This window comes from Ictidomys tridecemlineatus, chromosome 1, assembly GCF_052094955.1.
Source record: "Ictidomys tridecemlineatus isolate mIctTri1 chromosome 1, mIctTri1.hap1, whole genome shotgun sequence".
In the NCBI taxonomy this organism is placed as follows: domain Eukaryota; kingdom Metazoa; phylum Chordata; class Mammalia; order Rodentia; family Sciuridae; genus Ictidomys; species Ictidomys tridecemlineatus.
Window position 1 is genome coordinate 86,724,682 of NC_135477.1, and position 21,319 is coordinate 86,746,000.

Here is a 21,319-nt window from a genome sequence, read left to right on the forward strand (position 1 = left end):
AGGGTCACTCTCTGCCTACTGGGCAATGTGTTCATCATTTCAAGAGACCCACTGAGCACTAAGACTGGGCGGGTCTGCTGGTAAAATGCCTAGAACACAGAATTCGGGTCTTTTCGTCTTATTCTCACTGGGCACAAGTCCAGTGAGAATTAGATGAAAAAACCTACCAAAGATATTAAAGGCTTGTGGCTACCAAGTCCTGTTCAAGCACCTCTAACCCCTTACATCCTGAAGCACTGGTGACTGCTGCTCACCCCCACCGGCTGTGCGCAGGGGACATCATGCTGCCGCTGGGACTGCTGTGCAGGGACAGAACATGGGGGGAAACCAGGAGGAAATAGGAAAGAAGTGGCAGGGCAGAAGAGTGAAGTGTGAGACGGGACTGTGGGGAGGTGACATGGTCCAGGGAGGGAGTGAAGCAATATGTGGGTGCAGGGCGCTGCACCCTACAGCAGCCTGGCTGGCGATCTGGAAGGCGCAAACAGCAGAAAAAAACAAGAGTCTTAGGAACACCGGAGGCTGGTGGGCACCTGCAAGCACTGAGAGGTCCAGATGCAACACGTGAATGGATATCGTGCCCCTGCCCCCACCCAGGGGTTGCTGCCTTGAGCAGTTTTACTGTCTGGTCACCCTTTCATTCAAATCGACTCATACATTTGAGACTGGGGCCGGCATGAAAAAGGCAATGTCTAGATGGACACTAGAAACAAAACCAGGCCCACTTAGATCTTGGTTCTTTTATTTTTTTCCCATGTGGTCTAAAGTTGATGGTGATTTCATTCATTGGCATCTATAATGGGATGGCTTCCATATGCGTAAGTTCAGAGACTATTCTTTGAAAACATCAGGTACATGCGCTCGCTCTCTCGCTCTCTCCCCCCTTCATCCCTCACATTTCCCCTTTTAAAATGTTTTTCCTATTTTCTTTTTGTCTTTGTTTCTTTTGCAATGAACTTAACAGAGAAAGGATCTTTTTCTGTTTCTGTTTCTCTGTAAAGAAACCTGTAAGTGATATTTAATAGTCCTCAAGATGTACAATAGCTTTTCTCTTCATTTCAGGTACCTCTTTCAAAGCTCTATATCACAATTTTTTTTTTAAATGAGAGTTGCAATTCTTTAGCATGGCATGAAATCAAGTTGGCCAGTCCAAACCAGTGTATTTTAATAAAAACGGACTACAAAATGTCATCATCTGTTGCAGATAGTAAGCATGGATAGTGTTTTGTTAAACTTTTTATTTCCATTTTATAAAAGCATGACTTACCATACATTTTCTGTAACTGTGGTCAAGGTAAAAAGCTTATAAAACATTCCTATGCAATGTCTCTCTGAATATAAAGTTGTCTCTAAGGTTCAAAAAAAAAAAAATCCCCTGAACTGGGCCCCTCTTACGGACCTGGAATAAAGGACAAACCTCTACTGCCTCTAAAGTCTTCATTTTAAAACCACCTTTACTATTGATGGGGGGAAATTAGCCTAGTGATAATTACAAACATTAATTTTTACATAAGAAAAAAATATTGTTAAAGTCTACCTCAGGCTTGTTCACATTCTGTGACACATTTATTCTTTCATTTTGTGATCCCCAAGACAGAACTAAACTGCCTTTCTCACCCTCCACTGCAGTCCTTTCCAAGGTAATTTATTATTTGAAAATGACAGGGACCAGATGACTTCAGACACATGGGAGCCAAGGGTGTGAGCCAGAAGGAGCCTCCATCTGCCTCAGCATTGGCCAGACACCCCCAGACTCACACCTCACCTCACGGGGCTAGAAATTGTATTTTGGAGTGCCAAACTCCAAAAAAGAATAAACATCCAGCACTGGAAGAAAATTCAGTATTCAGAGAGTTTGGTGACTTGCCCAAGGTTAGGTACAAAATGTAACAGCAGAGCAGCCAGAACAAAACCTAGGTTTCCAAGACCCAGGCCCAATAGGATGCACTTTGATGGAGGTTCAATATGGAGGCACCCACTGACCCCAAGGTTAACGGGGCTGGGGCTCTTGGATGAGTACGTGCTTTTCTCTTAGGGCTGTTTTATGTATCTACTCCAACCTCCTTAACTCAGACTGACATCTGTGGCTTCCCGTGCCATGTCATTACTGCACTACATACCAGTTTGAGGTTTCTGAGGTTAGTATTCATAAGAGCTTTCCAACCTCTGAATCAAAAGAGGTCTATTTTCTCCAGATACAGAACTTACTATTCAATCTCATTTCCATGAGAAATTCAAAAGTGATAGTGATTCATGACTCAAATATTAGATTTATCATTTTTAAAAATGCTTATACTTTCTCCTGACTGTAAAATACTATGTTCCCACAACACAAAAAGTAAAAAGTACAGAAAAAGATAAGGATGAAAATCAATGTGATGACTCATATTAAAATTTGGGTGTGTTTTGTCTATGAAGGTGCAAAAAATCCCTTAGGCATTAAACTGTGATCAAACTGAAAAAATACCTCCATGTACTATCTGCTCACAGTTTTTACTCAATATTATACATCATTGAAGATTCCATGAATATACAATTTATAATGTAGGTTGAATATTGCATCCTATCGATTATCATTAATTACTCCATTACATAGTGAATGTATTGTTGAGAACGTTAGGAGTTTATTTCCTAGTTTCTCACATACACAAATAATGTGGTAGGAAGCATCTTTTTGCATAAGTTTTTGTGCATATCTCTGCCTGTCTCCACAAAATAAATTCTTGGTAGGGAACAACTAACTCAAAATATATAAGCATTTTTAAGGTTCTTGATACATATGGAAAAGTTCCAATTCAGAAAGGGTGTTCATATTCAAATAAAAGTACAGGAAGGTGGCTATCTTGACCTCTTTGCCAATGATAATTAGTACCATTTTTTAAAGTCTTTCAATTTGTAGGTAAAAATTTATATCTTTTTGTATTCACTCATATTTCTTAATTCATAGAGTCTGCATATTTTCAACATGCTTACTGGCTATTTTGTATGTGGTGTGTCTACCGTTCTCCTTTGTATGTGTAAAATGAATGTTCCTATATCGTTTCTTTTCCTACTGAAAAGTTAAGGTTTTACTTATTTGTTTGTAATAACTCTTTACATAATAAGGGCCTAAAACTTTTGAATGTTATATTTGGGGCAACTGTTTTGGGAATCACTTTTAATTGTATAATAATTTAAATTCATAAGATATTGATTTTTACATTGTCACCAATATAGTAATAAGTCATGCCACCTGCTGGTAAAAACAGAATAGTTGGCCATTCTTCATGTTTCCAACATAGGACTACAGACTGATACTTTTTCCATGCCAATTATTTTTAAATGTTGGAAACAAAGGATGAACAGTTGTTTGGAGCTTTTTGTGACATTTCATTCACATGGATTAGGAAATTTTAATCTCATTTAAGTATTTTTTACCACCTAACTGGGGAAAAAGAAAGAAAGAAAGAAAGAAAGAAAGAAAGAAAGAAAGAAAGAAAGAAAGAAAGAAAGAAAGCAAGCTAGCTAGCTTTGACTCATATTAGACATTATTAAGAAAAAGCAAAATTCAGTTTTGAGTCACCTCAAACCACTTCTGGTGCCAATTTTGGACATAGGTACATATGCCCTGTTTTAAGGAATCACAATAATTGAAAATCCAAATTTTAGCTGGGTCTAGTATCACATATCTGTATTCCCAGCTACTCTGGAGGCTAAAGCAAGAGGATCGCAGGTTTGGGGCCAGGCTGGGCAACTTACCAGTGCCTCAAAATAGAATCTATAACAAGGGTTGAGGATGTAGCTCAGAGATAGAGCACTTGCCTTGTATGTGTGAAGCCCTAGATTTAATTCTTAATATTAGGAAGAAGGAGGAAAAGAAAAGAAAGAAAGAAGAGAGAGAAGGAAAGAAAAAGAAACCCAAATATAATAATCAGATAAATGCAGAGATGTACTCTTATAACTTATCTTTACAAAAGGTGTTTTCAAAGACAGATCTCCAAACCAGAGCTTTTCCTATACAGATCATTTAAAATCAACACTTGCTTGATTTGGCCAGGCAAATTAGGGAAAGTTGTTGCCACTTAATTCTGGAAGAATAGGTCTTAACAGTTTAAGATCTTAAGATTTTCATGTAGTTCCACTGGAAAATATGACTTAATTTGTGGCCTCCTTAAAACAGTAGATATGAAGCATGTTTACCGCTTATATACCCACTTGGAAACTCATCAAGGAAAAACAATACACTCAAAGCTTCTTCAGAAGCGGAGGCTGTCGAAATGATCAACTAACTATGGCGTATGGTCAATGGGTCAATGGGTCATAACACGCAAGTTAACAGCCAACTACCAGATCTATCATCACATGGTCTGACATCCCGAGGAAGATAAAAATGGAATAGTTGCTTTAATGACAAGAAGCCATCCTGATGAATGCACCGAGCTGATTTTTTGTTTTTGTTACTGGGAATTATTACTCAGCCCCTGAGAGTTCTGATAGACAAAAATGCAAGCCACACCAACAACCCAGACATCATGGTGCTGTGAGCAGAGCCCTCAGGAGCAGGGAAGGGCATTTGAGCCTTGGGTGAGAGAAGATGCAGAAATCTGAATCAACTTGAAATGACCAGAGGTAAAACACTTAAAATCAAGCTGTGTGTGTGTGTGTGTGTGTGTGTGTGTGTGTGGTGTGGTGCGCCGGGGAAGGTCTGCGAGGTCTGTGTGTGCTAGGCAAGCACTCTGTCCCTAAGTCAAATGCATACACTTAAATAATAAAATAAATTTTGGTATTATTTTTGCAAAAAAAAAAAAATCTTTTCTTGGTAGGGAATGACTAACTCAAAATCTCTGAATAAGATTTTCCCTACAGGTTGTCTTTGACTCAACAGACAAAATATGTAAGTTTGTAGTTGATCATCAGAGAAGAATGCAAAACGACTCAAAGACATACTCTAATAGAAGGGGAAGGAACCAGCTGTCCAACAATTGAGTCAAGGGACCAAACATTGGGATGATGGGCAGGATCCGACAGAGAGAAGGAGCAAAATGACTAAGAAAAGCCACTGAGAATGTCTCCCTTCTCCTGTCCTCTAGGCTTGGAGGTCTTGAGGGAGACTGAGGCAGATTTTAAATTATCCCAGAGAACCAAACCTGCAGATGAGGACAGGCTGTGGCTGACAACACCAGGCTAAGAACCTGAAGGGGACACAACTGAGACACTAGGAAGGTGACCCAACTGCCCCTTGTCACCAGGAAAAGGGCCTCTGGCCACTTCCAGACGGCAATTTCAGCTTCCAAAAGCAACTGCCACCTTCCTGTTGGTAATGGCCTTCCTGAGTGCTACCCACAGGTTCAGGTGACTTGTGCTGAGACAGCTGTCCTGTATTTCCAAGAATCCAAGCAGGACCAGGGGTGGGGGTGGAGGAAGCAACAGCAATATTCCATGAAACCAGAAGAAAAACTCAGGAGACACTCAAGTGAGAGCTGGGGTTACAGGTGACAGCTGTGGTACCTGTGGTACCTGGCTCTTCACATAGTAGGCAGGTCCTCAGCACATTGCACTCAAGAGCAAAGCACAGGTGATTCAGATGGTCTAGTCCTTTCTAGACCCCTCAAACAGACCTTGGCACATCCCGGTGTCCTTTCTACTGAACAACCAAATACCCTGACAGTTATGCTGTTCCTCAGTGAGATTCAAATCTTATTCCTAAAATACCATACTCTAGAAACGTCAACTAGGTAACGAGACCTGAAAATTCAGGCAGGAAAGAGAAATAGCACCTTCCTTTCAAGGCAAAACAAGAAAGAAAGTGGAAGGGTCTCAGGCAACTTGGATGCAAAATTACCACCTGGTTGAAGGGCCTGATTTAGACTGGATTCACAAGACAGTTCAGAACCAAGGATACTAACAATAATCAAGTTCTCTTGTCCACATATACAGAACTGAGAAACACTGTACGGGTTTGTAAAACCTCCCAGGAAAAATCTGTGGGGACTTTTTCTCTTCCAATGTTATAGGGAAATTTAAAAACGTTAAAATTCCAAAGCCTCTCTAATGCAGGTGGCCTTCAACCTCATAGTTCTTAGTCATGCCACAAGGAGGGTACCCAGCATGGCCAGAGTCGGTTCCCTCACCTGATTCTGCACCCCACGGACAAACGGGGAGGGAAAGGAGAAGGGGTTTTGCTTTTACAGTAATAGGCTCATGTCAGAACACCAGCCTGTTTTCTGAAAGGAAATGCATTTTCAAGGTGAAAAACAACTGCTGATAAGTACCAGACACAAAGCAATGAGGCGAGGGGACTACTGCTGGTTAACTCCATTGATCAGATGTGCAAACTGAGGCTCAGAGCAACCCAGTAAATGACCCCAGGTCACACAGCTCCCCAGCTAAGTAAAAGCCAGAGCTGGTATTTGAATCCCATTTTTCCGACTCAGGTTATTATGAGATTGCTTCAAAGGAGGACATGACTCCCCTTCCCCAGGCCTGCCAACATTTTTCTTCCCATGTTTATTTTCTGGAGGACTTAGAAATGATTGATAAACTCTGTGCTATCAGGCTTCCACCGCAGTCCCGATTTATTTTTTTCACATGGGAAGGGAACTAAGAGCTTTACCCTGAGAAGTAATAAATGAGCCTGGACGACACTCCATCAGCACCATCCTGGGAAAGTGGAACACTTCAGAGGCCTGAAGGGACCTGCCGTCCGAGTTCCCTTTCTACCCAGCAGTGGCCCTGGTCTCCGCCTTCATTTTTCAGGGACATTCTCTGCAGCAGAGCTCAGATCATTGTGGGCCTTACGAAGAAGGATATTCTGCTTTTGTAAGAAAAGGAGGCCCTTTCCCAGGCACGCTTTGTGTCCCGGCCGCTTTTGCTAATTGACAGTGGCGCTACAGAGCACATCTCCATGCAGCAGGCACTCTCTGCTTCTACATTTTCAAGTTTTACTTGCTTTTTTTTTTTTCCTTCTTTTAAAAATTTTCTCCTATGAAGTAAGACAACAGTTAACAAACAGAAGTGCAGCCAAATTCTTCTTAACGAAAATAAAAATGTCAGGGGGACCTCTTTCCTCGTGCTAATCCCCTGTTTGACATGCAATGACATCATTCCACAGAAGGGGAGGGGGTTGATCGGAATGTCTGCTGTAATTATAGGCCTGATATTCAGGGGAGGGGAGATGGCTGGGGGGTGCAGGCAAGCCCTTCCCACTGGGCCTTCCTTGGCAATACAATGGGACCCACTAATGCAGTGCTAGAGTCTTGCTGTGACAATACTAAAAGAAGCAGAAATCAAAGGACTACATTGGTCAGAGATTCCTGCTTGATTTTTGGAGGCAAACTTATCTCCCAAAGTGACCATTTATATAAAACTGCATTTTTTTTCATTCAACTAAATTAAACTGTGCTTTCAAGAAAGACAACACGCACGCGCGCGCACACACAAAATTTTTGCTCATAAAAACTAAAGTTAAAAAAAAACTGTAATTCAGCAGGTTTTCCTGCAGCCACAATGAGAGTGAATTAACTCTCATTCTTTCTTGGGAGCGGGTGGGCTGCAGGAAGGGAAATTCTACAAGACCATAAAGGAAGATTTAAATAAAGTTTTGAAGTGTGAAAGGTCCTGCTCAGATAAAGAGAAAAGAGCATATTTGGCTCAATATTTCAAGTATAGAAAACTGATAATGCTTTAAAAGATACCACAAGCCCAAATTATTGTTGAATATACTGTAGATTTTATGGAGATTTTAAGCAGAAAATCAGTTTGAACATTCATGAGTCAAGATGAATCAGCTTTCCCGACTCTGCTAACATTTCTTATTCATTTCCTTGAATGAATGGTTAAAAGCATTAATCATTAATGAAGACATTCTTTTTTAAAAAAACAACTTTTATCTGAAAATCTAAAAAGCATAGTTAATAAGCTATAGCTTACAATAAAAAATAACTGCACATTACTTAGAATAAGAATACTGGGCTGTGTACCACAGAACCAAAGAAATGTACAAGAGAATGGTTTTGTTTTCTATAAATGATATGTGTAATAGACTCTTAAAATATGATTTGAAGTATGTCAAAGATACCAAAATAACACCACATTCTATAATCATGATAGATTTTTTAAAAAAAATTTATAGTTATAGATGGACAGCATACCTTTGTTTGGTTTTTTATGTGGTGCTAAGGATTGAACTCAGTGCCTCACACATGCTAGGCAAGTGCTCTGCCACTGAGTTACAGCCCCAGCCCAAGCATGATAGATTTTGCAAATGAAACTTATGTCACATAATGACTACTTCAAGTCAGATGGAATTAGGAAGATGAGTAGGTTGGCAGGTCAGCACACCAGAAGAGCCTAATATGTTCTTATGCAAATTGATGATTTTTTTAAAAAAAATTCATGAAAATATACAAAATCGGAAAAACTGACAGGATTCAAAATAAAGAGAGGATCATAGGTAGCAGCAGGGCTGGGGGTAGAGGGTGCAGAGAGAAGAACTGCACCAAAAGCTACTGAAACATACATTTTTTAAAAAATATTTTTTAATTGTCAATAGACCTTTAATATTTTATTTATTTATATGCAGTGCTGAGAATTGAACCCAGGGCCTCACACGTGCTAGGCAAGTGCTCTAACACTGAGCCACAACCCTAGCCCAGAACACACATTTTTATATGCATGCTCCACCTCAGGATAAGAGTAAATATATTAGTAATAGGTAACACGTATAGAGCACTTAATATGTACCTCTCGCTGTTTCTAGACTTCACGTGTCCTGAATATTCCCAAATCCTCTACAAGATAGAACCACACATGAGGAAACCGGCACAGAGAACTTAAGCATGAGGTGGAGCTTGTATTTGAACCTGGGCCCTCTAGCTCCTGAGCCTCCATGCTGAGCCATCTTGCTGGGCTTAGAGAAGGTAGAAAAGGTTGGCCTCACTCCCTAACATCTACCCCTGGCTCTAAGATGCAAGACAGGAAAAAAGGGGAGCACTGCAGGGGGAACGGTGGCCTCCTTCCCACTGCTCTCCGCCCCTCTTCACTCCTCATTTTCAGAACCCAATGGAGCTGGGGGGTGAAGGAAAATTCTGCCCTGCATGACAACCTGAGCTGAATGGCTCTCCCTGGAGAGGCACCTGCGAGCAGAACCAGCATTTGGAGGAGGCTGGGGAGGGCTCTGTCTTGGCAAGCCCTTCCCCTTTGTTTCACATTTGTCCAAGGAAGGTTCCGTCTAACTCTGTCTACAAGGCAGAAGCTCTGACGGCGAAGATGACCCATATATTCCCAGGCCAGCGTCCCACCCCCCGATGAATGCCTGCCCGCCTGTGGACATGAGGTCACAGATCTGGATCTGATGTCCAGTTTCTAGTTATAAGAGGGTGAAGATGCTGGCAGCCAAGTGGGACAGTGGAACTCACTAACTCCCTGCAGCCCTGTCTGTCCACAAATGATGGATCCAGACAGACATCTTACTACAAGAGGAGAAAACAAACAGAATTCAAAATGGGGCCATTGAAAAGATTCTGCAGCACAAGATAAAAAAAAAAAAAAAATGGAGTACTGGCTTGAGCATTGGTAGAAAAACATATCTCAAAAAAAAAAAAAAAAAGACTTTCTACAGGGAATAAGATAAAATTTTAGAAAATGATACTTGTGTCCACAAAAGTTGGCAGACGTTGTCTCTATGAAACTATAGAGAACAATATAAACAGGGTGGGTTGAAATACAGGCAGAGATGAAAATGGAAGCCACTAGGGAAATGGACAAAAGAATTCAAGGAAAGACAATATATATTCCAGAGCAGAATTTAAATCTGCATCTGAGACAATCATGGACAGAGCAAACCCTGCAGAACACTGGCTCAGTGATGCCCAGAGCAAATGGGAAATGTTCTCCTAGAAAACAAAAGACTGGAAAAAAAGAACAAGGCTTAGAATGAGATAGAAGAACAAGCTCCATTTTAAGAATTAATAATCAGAACTAGAGGAAGAGAAATAATGAAAAAGAGAATAAAAACCTTTGCTATCTGAAAAAAGTCCGTAGACTGAGTGGAGCAGTCAATGGTTCCTCAAGAACCAGTACCTTCTGTCTGTGGTTTTTCCTGTGTAAAGGGAGCAGTCAGTCTAGGCTCAGCATCCGCCAACAGACAGGGGTGGAGGGACTCCTTAGCAAGTCTCACTGTCCCTCCCAGGTGCCAGCATGTTCACTCTCCTAACTAGAACCTGTACATCAGACCAGGAGTATGTTCCCCTCCCACATCCCATGTCCATGGTCCTGCAGGAGTTCATCTAGGGTGCATGCTATTCAGAGCATTTCAGGAAAAAAACAATAATAATAATAATGAAAAATGCCTGTAGCTTGGTATTTCTTTGCAATGTAGTTTAATTTCAGATAGTCAGATTAGCAAGATTTGATGCTCCTGAAAAATGTTACTCTGCACCTGAGTTATTAACATCTTCAAGTAAAAAGTTACATTCATGGAACAAGAAAAATCTGTTCCTAATTAGATTTGATGGTAAAGTTGGGTTTTCTTTTTTCCAATAAGGGGTACTGGTTCCAAACAGATGCAAGCTATCTGTTTCAGTCATATTCTCCAGTTTATAAAAGATGTATCTCTGCGTGCAAAAGCTGGAATTTTAGACATTTCATCAATATAGCTAGAGTTATCAATCAACATGGGAAAAAGAAAAGGACGTACCAGAATGCAAATGATAAATGAAAACTGATCAGAGTGTAATGCACAGAACTCTGTGGGCCAAAGACACAATGTACGTTGCAACCCAACCTGCAAGTTCTGATCTCCAGAAATTTTGGCCACTTCCTTCTCTCTCATCAGAATTTTGGTACCTCAGCACTTGTAATTAAATCCCCCACACACTTTTCTTTTTTTGGTGGTACTGGGAATTGAACCCAGGACTTCACACATGCTAGGGGTAGAGCTAGAGCAAGCCCTCTATACTGAGTTATATCCCCACCATGTTTGTAAAAGACCAATGATGATTCATAGTTTTCTTTTACTTTGATACTTTCATTTTCCCCCACCCCCAGTGCTGGTGCTTGAACCCAGAGCCTTGTGCATGCCAGGCAAGCTCTCTACCTCTGAGCTGTATCCATCACCTTTACTTTCTTGAGCTACAGAAGAGTAGTGGAATCCTTATGAGAATGTTGATATTTATATAGAAATATTTTTAAATAATTCTATTTCATTGTTCATATTTTCCAAGAAATGTGTTATTTTAACTCACATTGATCCATGTGAAGCTCAGGAATAATAGCTTTACCCCCAGAAGCTCTGCAACTAGTCCAAGTTGCTAACATCATATTTAGAAAGAAACATAAATACAGGACCTAATGACTTAAACATAACATAAAAAGAATCTACAAATCTGACTGCAAAAGTTCTCTCACTTTCCCCCTTACTAGATCTGATTCCTCTTTTATATATTAGCACCCTATTCCCTTCCCTCCTACTTTGTGGTTTGTGGTGCATATTTGTGTGACTATGGGATTATTGTCTGTCTTCTCACCTTGACTCAGAACTCCACAGGAGACTGGGTAGGGCCCTTGTCTGATTTATTTATTTTACTTATTGTTATTAACCTCAGCATTTCCCATAGTACCAGATCCCATTAGACAAATAACATATGTTGGTGGAATGAACAGATTGAGTATACATGTTTCCATACTCAATTCAGCCAGGCAAATTACTGTGTCCTAAAAATGCCAAAGGACTTTAAAGAAACAGCACATCTTAGCTCTACATATTAGCTATGTTTATCAATTTTGCATGCAAAACACTTTTTTAAAATATGCAAATGACTTCCACTTGGGTTAATATTATTATACCACAGAATGTTAAATATAAAAGGAAGCTTACAAATAATCAAGTTCAGAAGTGCTGAAGTTCATAAAGGATAAGTAATTTGTCCACAATAGCTCAAATCTAATTAGCAGTAGAACCAGGATTAGAGCTCAAATTTTCTGCCCCTCCAATCTCACCTCCTAAGGGTTCTGTCCGTTGCTCTCAAGAGACTGGCTCTTTACAAGAGTTCTTTGCCAGGTCTCTGAAAGGAACTGATAGCTTATAAATAAACACTTTCCCGTACCTTAATGTTTAAAGGAAATCTATAACAAAGAAATTGCTTGCAATGTAAATAATGATTGCAAATTGTCAGATTTCTTATGCAGTTTATTTTTCAAATCTAAGAGCTAATTATAGTTTCTCAAGCCATGACACCTCATCAGTCATTGTCATTCCTACTAAGCCTGTGTTTCTGGCATTAACCTAAGGCTCTTTATCACGGGTGTTACCCTGAGGCCTCCTTATTTCCCTGGTTAGAAGATAATTGCATTCCTGCTTTCTTATGAGTCAGTTACAACTGGGAGGGAAAGCCATTTCTGAAAGTTAGAATCCAGAAAGATTTTTAAAAAACTACTCCTATGGGTTGGGGTGGTGATTCAGTTGTAGAGTGCTTGCCTAGCATGTGCGAGGCCCTCCCTGGGTTCGATTCTCAGCACCGCATATAAATAAATAAAATAAAAATCCATTGACAACTAAAACAACAAAACTATCTCTATGATTAATTTAAGTTATTTGGTCTCTATTTTTCTCATTCAAAGTATATTTTTGTTTATTGGAGTTTTCTTTTTTAAAATTGTAAGTTAAGATTTCTCCTCCCTCTCTTCTTCCCTCCCTCCCTCTCCTTCTTTTCTTCCTTCCTTTCTTCCCCTTTTTGTAACTAGTTTCAATCTTACCAAGCATTGGAAATCCATTGCTGACTAAAGGAGTCCAGCAATAGAAATTTCTATGTCATGATGGAATCATATTTCTAGATGACCCCTAGAGTGAGTTAATTTGCCAAATTATTCCGTTTATATTTATATTCTGGGATGTCATTCCAAAGGCTCCAAATAATCTGTTCTATGTATAAGACAAATAAAACAAAAATAAGCTAGAGTATAATACTAAATATAATACATAATGTAATGTTTCTTTTAAAAGCAAATACTGAGCAGCTGACATGTTAGCTGTCTTAAAACAACCTCAAATCAACAGTATTTGTAGAAAAGGCGGCTGTGACTGGAGAGTAGGGAGGACACACAGAGAAAATGCAGGAGGAAAACAGATGGTATTCGAGGGGGAAAAGTGCATGAGTGACATGGGCGAGGGAGCAACAGGAGAGCACAAGAGTAAGCTTCACATCTGAGGCTGCTGCTGGTGCAACACGCCGTCTGTGGTTCAGGACACTCATTTTTACCAGTAAAAAGAGTATGGTCCAAAGCAATGATAAAAAGCTTAGTCAACCCATAATTCTGCACCACAGTGTTTATTATCAAGTATGATGTGCTGTACATAATTGGATGCACTGTTTCTATGTGCCTGACAGCACAATAGGCTTCTCTGCACAGCATGACCACAGACATGTGAGTCATGCATTGTGCTATGACGTTGGGATAGACATCACGTCACTAGCCTATAGGGACTTTTCACCTCCCTAATAATAATCTGGAACCCCTGGGGTGTCACTGAAATATTATGTGGCACATAACTGTAAAACAAAGCAAACAATGCACATGCTCATAATTAAATTTGGATGTAAACGACTACATAATTTAGCCCTATAACTGTCTATTTCTAGGATCCAAATATATTTTGGACAATCTTTAAGCATACGTGATAAATCTTTAAAAATAATTTCACTTATTTCTTTTACCTCTTTGTTGGTCCTACCTCCCTTTGGAGTATTAAATCCAGGGGTGCTTTACCATTTGGCTACATCCCAAGTCCTTTTCGTTTTTTATTTTGTGACAGTGTCTTGCTCCATTGGTACATTGGTACATTCTCACTAAATTGCTGAGATTGGCTTCAAACTCTCATCCTCCTGATTCAGCCTCCCAAGTTGCTGGGATTACAGGAATGTACCACTGCACCATGTCTTTGTTGGGTTTTGTGTTTATAAGCTTATTAGGAGTGAGAAGACAATTATCTAGTTAAAACATGTTTTCATAGGCAAGGAATATAGGAAGCAGGAAGAAAAAAATGATAGGGGCTTAGTAATGGTGGACCTATTGTATGTACACAAGGCTAGTATAAATGTAGTTAACTTAGTACTTATTTCACAAACTTGGAGATTTTTTGGAAGCTATCTACAACATTGCTATGGTCTCTTTCTCCATACTCCCCCTTTCTTTACAGCAGTTTTGGGTTATTTTGGAATATCTAGAACCAATGACTTTTCCAGCACTATAACTTTCAGGGATATTAGTTGTTCTATACTAACGTATGATGATAAAATATCTAGGAGGCTGTCTGTTGACTACCTCAACATAAATGGTTTTGCTCAGGAATAGGAATTCAGTACTCATCAGCATACTCTCAGGCCTACAGGGTGATAACTACTGGAGTTCATGAGAACCCTGAGGCACAGGGAAAAGACCTTCCTCTGTAAATACATGGATAAATGCACTAGATTATTCTGGATTCCAAGTAGGTAGCAAATGTTCTTTTTCCTCTTGAATGAGAACATCTCTCTTGGCCTATGTTCCAAATAAATTCCAATATTTCCATAAAGAGTACATTATCTCTTTTAAAAAATATCCTTTGAAAATATCATTATATTGGGGAGGGAGAAGGCATAATGGATTTCTAAATTCATATTTTCCATAAATCATTGGAATATATCTTGGCTTAATGCACAAATTGAGTTTAGGAATTCTAAGTTATTTCTAAATAAATGTGAAGTGTTCACATAAAAGAAATGACTATATGACTGCAATCCAGAATTTTGTAAAATAATAATCCCACAAGGAATTAGGACAACTCTATTAACTAGAATTTTTGATTCACTAGGTCACCCTACTTTCCATCTATGGAATATTATCATTAATGGTATTAATGTATACAAATTCTCTTTCAAGTTTTAAAATACTCTAAGTTTCTCTATGAATACATAAAGTCACATCCAATGTTTAATGAGTAATTTAAACAATTTTTGCAAAACATGATCAAATTAGAGATTGAAATCATTACCTTAAAGATATTAGATACCAACATCCAATCATAAGATGCATTACCATAAAAATCACTTTTCCTTTTTGATTGTCATGGCTTTCTGATAATGATTACCTGCATGCAAGTTGTACACCGTCAGTAATAATTTGACTTGAGCATGGCTTCCCAAGGGCATTCATATCTCCGTGTACTGACTTGTTAAATTACCTTGTGCTAATTAATGGTTCACATGACAAGATATGCATAGCTGATCATGCTTATTAAAATGCAGGCCACTCTCAATTATCTATAACAAACAATGTGCCTGGGACTTTTTAACACATTCAACCTACAGATAATTCCCAGAACTCATGAGATTCAAACCTTCAGCCTCCTTCCAAAGATCTGTGAGTAAGTAGCTAATCTGAGGCTCAAAGCAGCATCAAACAGCAACATGCAAGTTCTCATTATAATGGAAAAAACAAAATGAAGCTATTTCCTCTTTGGCATTGCATAGATAAAATACCCATGAATTTGACTTCTGAAATTCTTTCCATGCAGGTGTTTGGCATAGTACAAACAGGATTAAGTTTCATCTTGTTTGGTCTGCCTACAAGGTAAAGACAGATGGAAAAAGTCAAGGGCCAAGAGTCCCCAAACCAAGAAATCATAAGCCTGTGCACCTTCCCTTAAAATTGGTAATCCTAATAGATGGGACAGGCAGATTTTTTAAACAAAATATGTTAGTATTTTAAAACCTGGATCAAAAATCATCTTAAGCTAAATGGAGTAGGATAAGTTCCTGTCTACATTTCAGCAATGAGGCAATTTTGTAAGAATTCATGGAATCACGGAACACAAAACCTGGAAGGGACTCTGCGACATTTAGCTCATCTTTTCCCAACTGTGTTCCACAAAAATCTAGATCCATGGAAGAGAGTAGTGGTGGAGGTGACTGGTAAAAATTTATGGTTCAGAGCTGGGGATATAGCTCAGTTGGTAGAGTGCTCACCTTGCATGCACAATCCCCAGCACCACATAATAATAATAATAATAATAATAATAATAATAATAATAATAATAATAACTATTATTAGTAGTATTAGTATTATTTGTGGTTGAATAAAATTAAACTTATGCACATACACTTTATGCCTCTACAAAAATGAGAGAGTAAGCCACTGTTCCCAAACTTATTTTGCCCTGGAATTCTTTTCCACTGACCATTTTAAGATTTTGCAGAACTAATGACTAGGAGAACAAAGTTTAAGGTGCCTTAATCTAGTATAATCCCTTTATAGCCACTTTTTAGGGAGCCACATGAGTGACTCCAGTATGGAGATGTTGCACTTGATGGTCAGGCTTCCAGACTCTCTGGAAGAGGGAAGGTCCTAGAAACAGCTCACAACTGTCCCCACAGCTCCCTTCTCCTGACACAGGAACAGCTAAATTGGACGCCTTCCAAAGTGTCCATCCTAGCTGTGGAGCAGTGAACAGATTATTTTCATGTTTGTTTCCATAAAACCTTGCACTTTCACAATCTCTCCCTAGTATCTTTGGAGGCTGCCAACATACAATTTTCCAGCACTGAGAGATGAAGACAATCTTGAAATTAAGCATATATGTCCAATTTAGTGGTTTTGTTCTCACATGCTTTCAGAGGAGGTGAATCCTTAAAATATCAATTTGATTTTTTCAACATTGAATTAAAGGGCTCAATTTTAAACCTAGTTTCAAATTAGGGAATAATGTAATTCAGTCTGGATTACAAATTTCCTGAGTCACAAAGAGAATTGAATGCATTAGAATCTGTTGTGCTAATGCCACAATTGAAATAGATAATATATTTCAGTGCATGTTTTTATGCATACATATATATTTTTTTAAATATCCTCAACACAGAGAACTCAGGACGACATCCGTGCAAAACTCTCATTTGGCCCATGTCACATACTGACTTAGTTGCTTTATTTACACACTCAATTGTAAGCAACTCTCAGTCCAGGATTTACTTACAGGTCTTCTTATGACCTTGCAGAGCTAGGACTGGGATTGTGCCTGGAGGCAGAACGTAAATATTTAATGTCAAATTGGCTGATGATAGGGGACATTTAAAAATGATATGCCATATAATGTGAAAATATTATCTCCTTTCCAATGAATTAGAATATGATTGATAAGGTATTCTCTCTCATGCATGAGTGTACACACACATACATTCACTGAGGCACCTCATGGGACTTCACACTGACACTTCTTTCTTTTTTTATGCTGGGGGTTGAACTCAGAAGTGCTTTATCACTAAGCTACATCCCCAGCACCATCTTTCTTTCTTTTTTTTTTTTTTTAATTTTGAGACAGGGTCCTGATAAGTTGCTGAGGTTGGCTTTGAACCCACAATCCTCTTGCCTTAGCCTCCCGAACTGCTGGGACTAAAGGTGTGTGCCACTGTGTGCAGCTGATCACCTCTTCTTTATTGAAATGCACCACCCAAAACTCTTGTATTTGAGTTGAGAAATTGTTTGAAATTCTAGCAGGCATCTAGTGCAATTCAAAGGACAGGAATCCCACAAAGTTGTTTTCATTTGACTCTCAAAAGTTGAAAAGGCAGAGGGACAACTGCTCAAAATGGCTAAGGAACTCTGCACTAAGAATCGTTCACCTGGGCTGCAGAATGTACTCCATCTTTAATTTAATTGTTCTTCAAATATGACATTTCTGCTGACTGATGTTTCAGGAAGCAAAAAAACAACGTCAACCTTCAGCAGCGTCCCTGGGGCTGGGATCCACAGAAATGAGGTGCTCACTCAGGGGAGCCGCTGTTCCTCCCGCACACCACTGATGTGTGTTGCTGAAAGGAATCTGGGAATTTAGACCAAATGCTCAACGGAGGATTATGATACTCGCAGCTCCACTGAAAGCTGGTTTTATTAAAAAAGAAAAGGCCAGTGTGAACAGCTTAACAGCAAAGTGCTGGTGTAGGGGACTTTCTTCTGTGACAACAAAGGTACTCCTTAGGACGTATTTGATCTTAGCCCCTCAGGAACACAGGCAGCAACTGCTAGACTCGGCTTGACCTAAAACGGGGTGTGGTATGGCGTAGTTGTTGAGCCCTCATGTTTAATGACATACTTTTATTCTCGGATCCCATAGACTCTCTTGCTGCATTTTCTATGAACATTCATTTCCCCAGTCCTAACTACAGGCAATCCTTTATCAGAGGTTGGAAGAGCTGATGTGAATAACATTACTTTTGTCTTGGACTTCTGCTAATTTCCTCAGCCCCCCATGGTCCATTTTCAAGCACGTTTCCTCAGGACCATTTCTTACTTTCTCCCACGTCTCTAGGATCAAGGACATCTGACTTCACATGCAACAGGACTTACTGCAGCCGCGGAAACAAAAGAGGTAAGCCCTGGAGTATGATGTTTGGGGACACTGGATCGTTGCCTCGGTAGCGGTTTAATTAGTCCTGGGTAGAGTGGGGGGGGGGTGCTGGTACCTGGGTAACCTTTGTCACTGTGACTACATCTACGGATGAACAATCAAAATGCACCGCTCATTATGATTTCCATTCTCGCCCTTTGTCTTCTTTAGGGGTTTGAGTAGGCCTGTCTCTCTCTTTCTCTTATACACACATACAGAGTTTGTAAATTAAGGACATACTTTCTTTGTTAAACAGCACAGTATTTTTTTTAAAGCTGTGAGTGACTTTTCCCAACTACATTATGAACAGTGGCATACCTCCCTTATTCTTCCATCTGTCCCTTGACAGTTTCTTGCCTATCAGTGAGTGCTCAACAGTATTATGTAATCTATCAGTTTTTGCTCTGTTCCTCATCTTCCGCTATGATTTATGGCATGCTACCACAAATGCTGAAAATGTCCCAGAAAGAAGATGCAAATAGAGGCAGCAAACAGAAAGGGCCTGTGACCACCCCAATGGCTTGCTGTCACCGCGTGCTTTAAAGACATGGTGCTTTGGTCTCTGGCAATGAAGACAAAAGCGCTGACATTCCACGTGGGACACCGTCCTTGCTCGGCAGTGTCAGCAGCTGCTCTGGAAGGCACTTAGCTGGATTTAATGGAAGGGTTATTGACATTCCCTAAAATGGCTTCTGAGCCCAGGCAGCCAATTTCCTGCTCCCTTCCTGCCCATGCCTGCCTGTGTCTAGTGGTTCCACAGTGCCCATTAGGAACCGCTTGAGAGCCATTATAGTCGGCAGACTAAAACAGCCTTTCTACTCTGGAAAAAAAAAAGTGAGATGAATGGGTATTTCTAGGGTGGTCTGAATAAGCCATCATTAACTACCCTGAGGAATGTAGGTGCCTGAACATAGCAATGAAGCACTGTTTTATTCCTTTTTGATGGCCACACCTGGAAAAAAAAAAAAAAAGCATCACATATGTGTGAGGATGTGGATCTAAAGAAATCCCTCAAATTTCAAAGCTGAGCAAATGTAAACCTCTCAGGAATTACGCCTTATGCTGTGGACACTACAAAACCCTGGCTCTACTCCTTGGAAGGTCTGGTTCTTTGACGATTTCAAAGGGAGCAAGCAGTTGCCTGCAAAGTCTGAATGGGAGCAGTGGGGCGAGAGCAGGGAGTGGAGGAGCTGCAGATCACTCTGCCCTCCCTGCAGCGGGGCCAGGAAGGCTTAGGGCAGGGGGCAATAGGGGGAAAGACTAGGGATTTGCATTTAATGAGTCTCCTTCCTAGGCAGGCAGCATTGACCTAAATGGATATTAAATAGAGGTCTGGTTACTTCAACAAAATTAAGGCTCTATTTGCTCCTTTCCTCTAAAACCATGATTCTGCCTATCATTTCTTTTGCTTTTTTAAAATTATTTTTTAGTTGTCAATAGACCTTTATTTGATTTATTTATATGTGGTGCTGAGAAATGAACCCAGTGCCTCGCACATGCTAGGCAGGCACTCTACCTCTGAGCCACCCCCCCAGCTCCTCCTATCATTTCATATGACAGTGCAGTGACGAAAAATGAGTGAGCCCTGTGGACTTGGGGGCAGGTACCTAGCCCTGAGATCTGCACCTGTGACAGAGAAAATGTGAGGATAAAGGATCTGCTTTCCCTTCAAAATTGCAGGTTCCCCGAGCAGAAAGTCAGCCAATGGAATGCAACTGGAACATACATTCGTGTGCTTTATTGTTAAAGGTTGGAAGCAGGGTTGAAAAAGGCATCTATCACTCCCTGTCACAGAGCAGCTCACGTATTCTAGACACATACAATTGAGCTATAATTCTACACAATGACAGACTAACTATACAAGTCCAGTCAGAGGAAGATGACTAAAAATATTCTAAGACCCTTTTCCAAGAGCAGTTTAGCATTTTCTTATCATTCTACCGGCAAATATTAGCTATAAAACCTTTCCTCGTTAATGTCAAAGGGAAGAGAGGATCCGAAGGACTGAAATTCAAAGGACTGATTTTAATTCTCCATCAAAAAAACCAATCTCCAGGCAGGATATTTTTAGCAGTCACTCAGCACCAATCTAAAGATGCTCAGCTGTGGTTTGTTTATCTTCCGTGGAAAAGGCATGCATTCTTAAACAAAACCTCCCCTATCCACATTACAAAATCAGCCACCTCATAGGAAGGGTTTTGTGAATGTGATCTAGGAGTTATAAAACTAGTGGAAATATGCCAAATTCTTACTATTTATCCAGCTAAGAAAATACACTACAAGAAACCTCAGTTTCTTCTAACTGGCAAAATTTACAGTCACTTGTTGATTGGAGAGAGTGGAAGAGAAAGCTGAGTGGTTGAATGGAGTGGAAGAAGTTACACAGTGAGAAAGCAGGCTGGGACTCTCCTAGCACCTCAGCATCCTTACCTGCACAAGGACAGGACCATTTTGCAAATGGTCTACAGCCCTGCTCTGCTCCTGGTGACCCAGCACTCCAAAGCAACACCTCCTTTTTTAACTCTTATGCCCAAAGGATCTTACTAAACTCAGTCACTGAATGTCGCTGCTGCCATCTTCACAGACCAGCAGCTTCATACCCCTTGATAATTCCAGAGGTAACAATTTCTCAGGGAAACATCTTTAATACAAAGTAAAAATTATTACCATTATTACCAGCCAAAAATCTAAATCCAATATTTCCCATAGATAGTAATAATCACCATCTTTAATACAAATTAAACATCATTACCATTATTACCAGCCAAATATCTAAATCCAGTATTTCCCATAGACAATAATAATCACCATCTTTAATACAAATTAAACATCATTACCATTATTACCAGCCAAATATCTAGATCCAATATTTCCCATAGACAATAATAATCACCAAAACCTCAAGCCAAATAGATTTTTACAAGGGAG

General features: G+C 39.8%; 1 protein-coding gene across 1 annotated transcript in view; it reads right to left on the reverse strand.

Moving 5' to 3' along the window:
- The window catches only part of Map1b (microtubule associated protein 1B), a 105,033-nt gene that overhangs the window by 70,409 nt on the left and 13,305 nt on the right, over nucleotides 1-21,319 (reverse strand). The gene's annotated exons all lie outside the window — the stretch shown is intronic.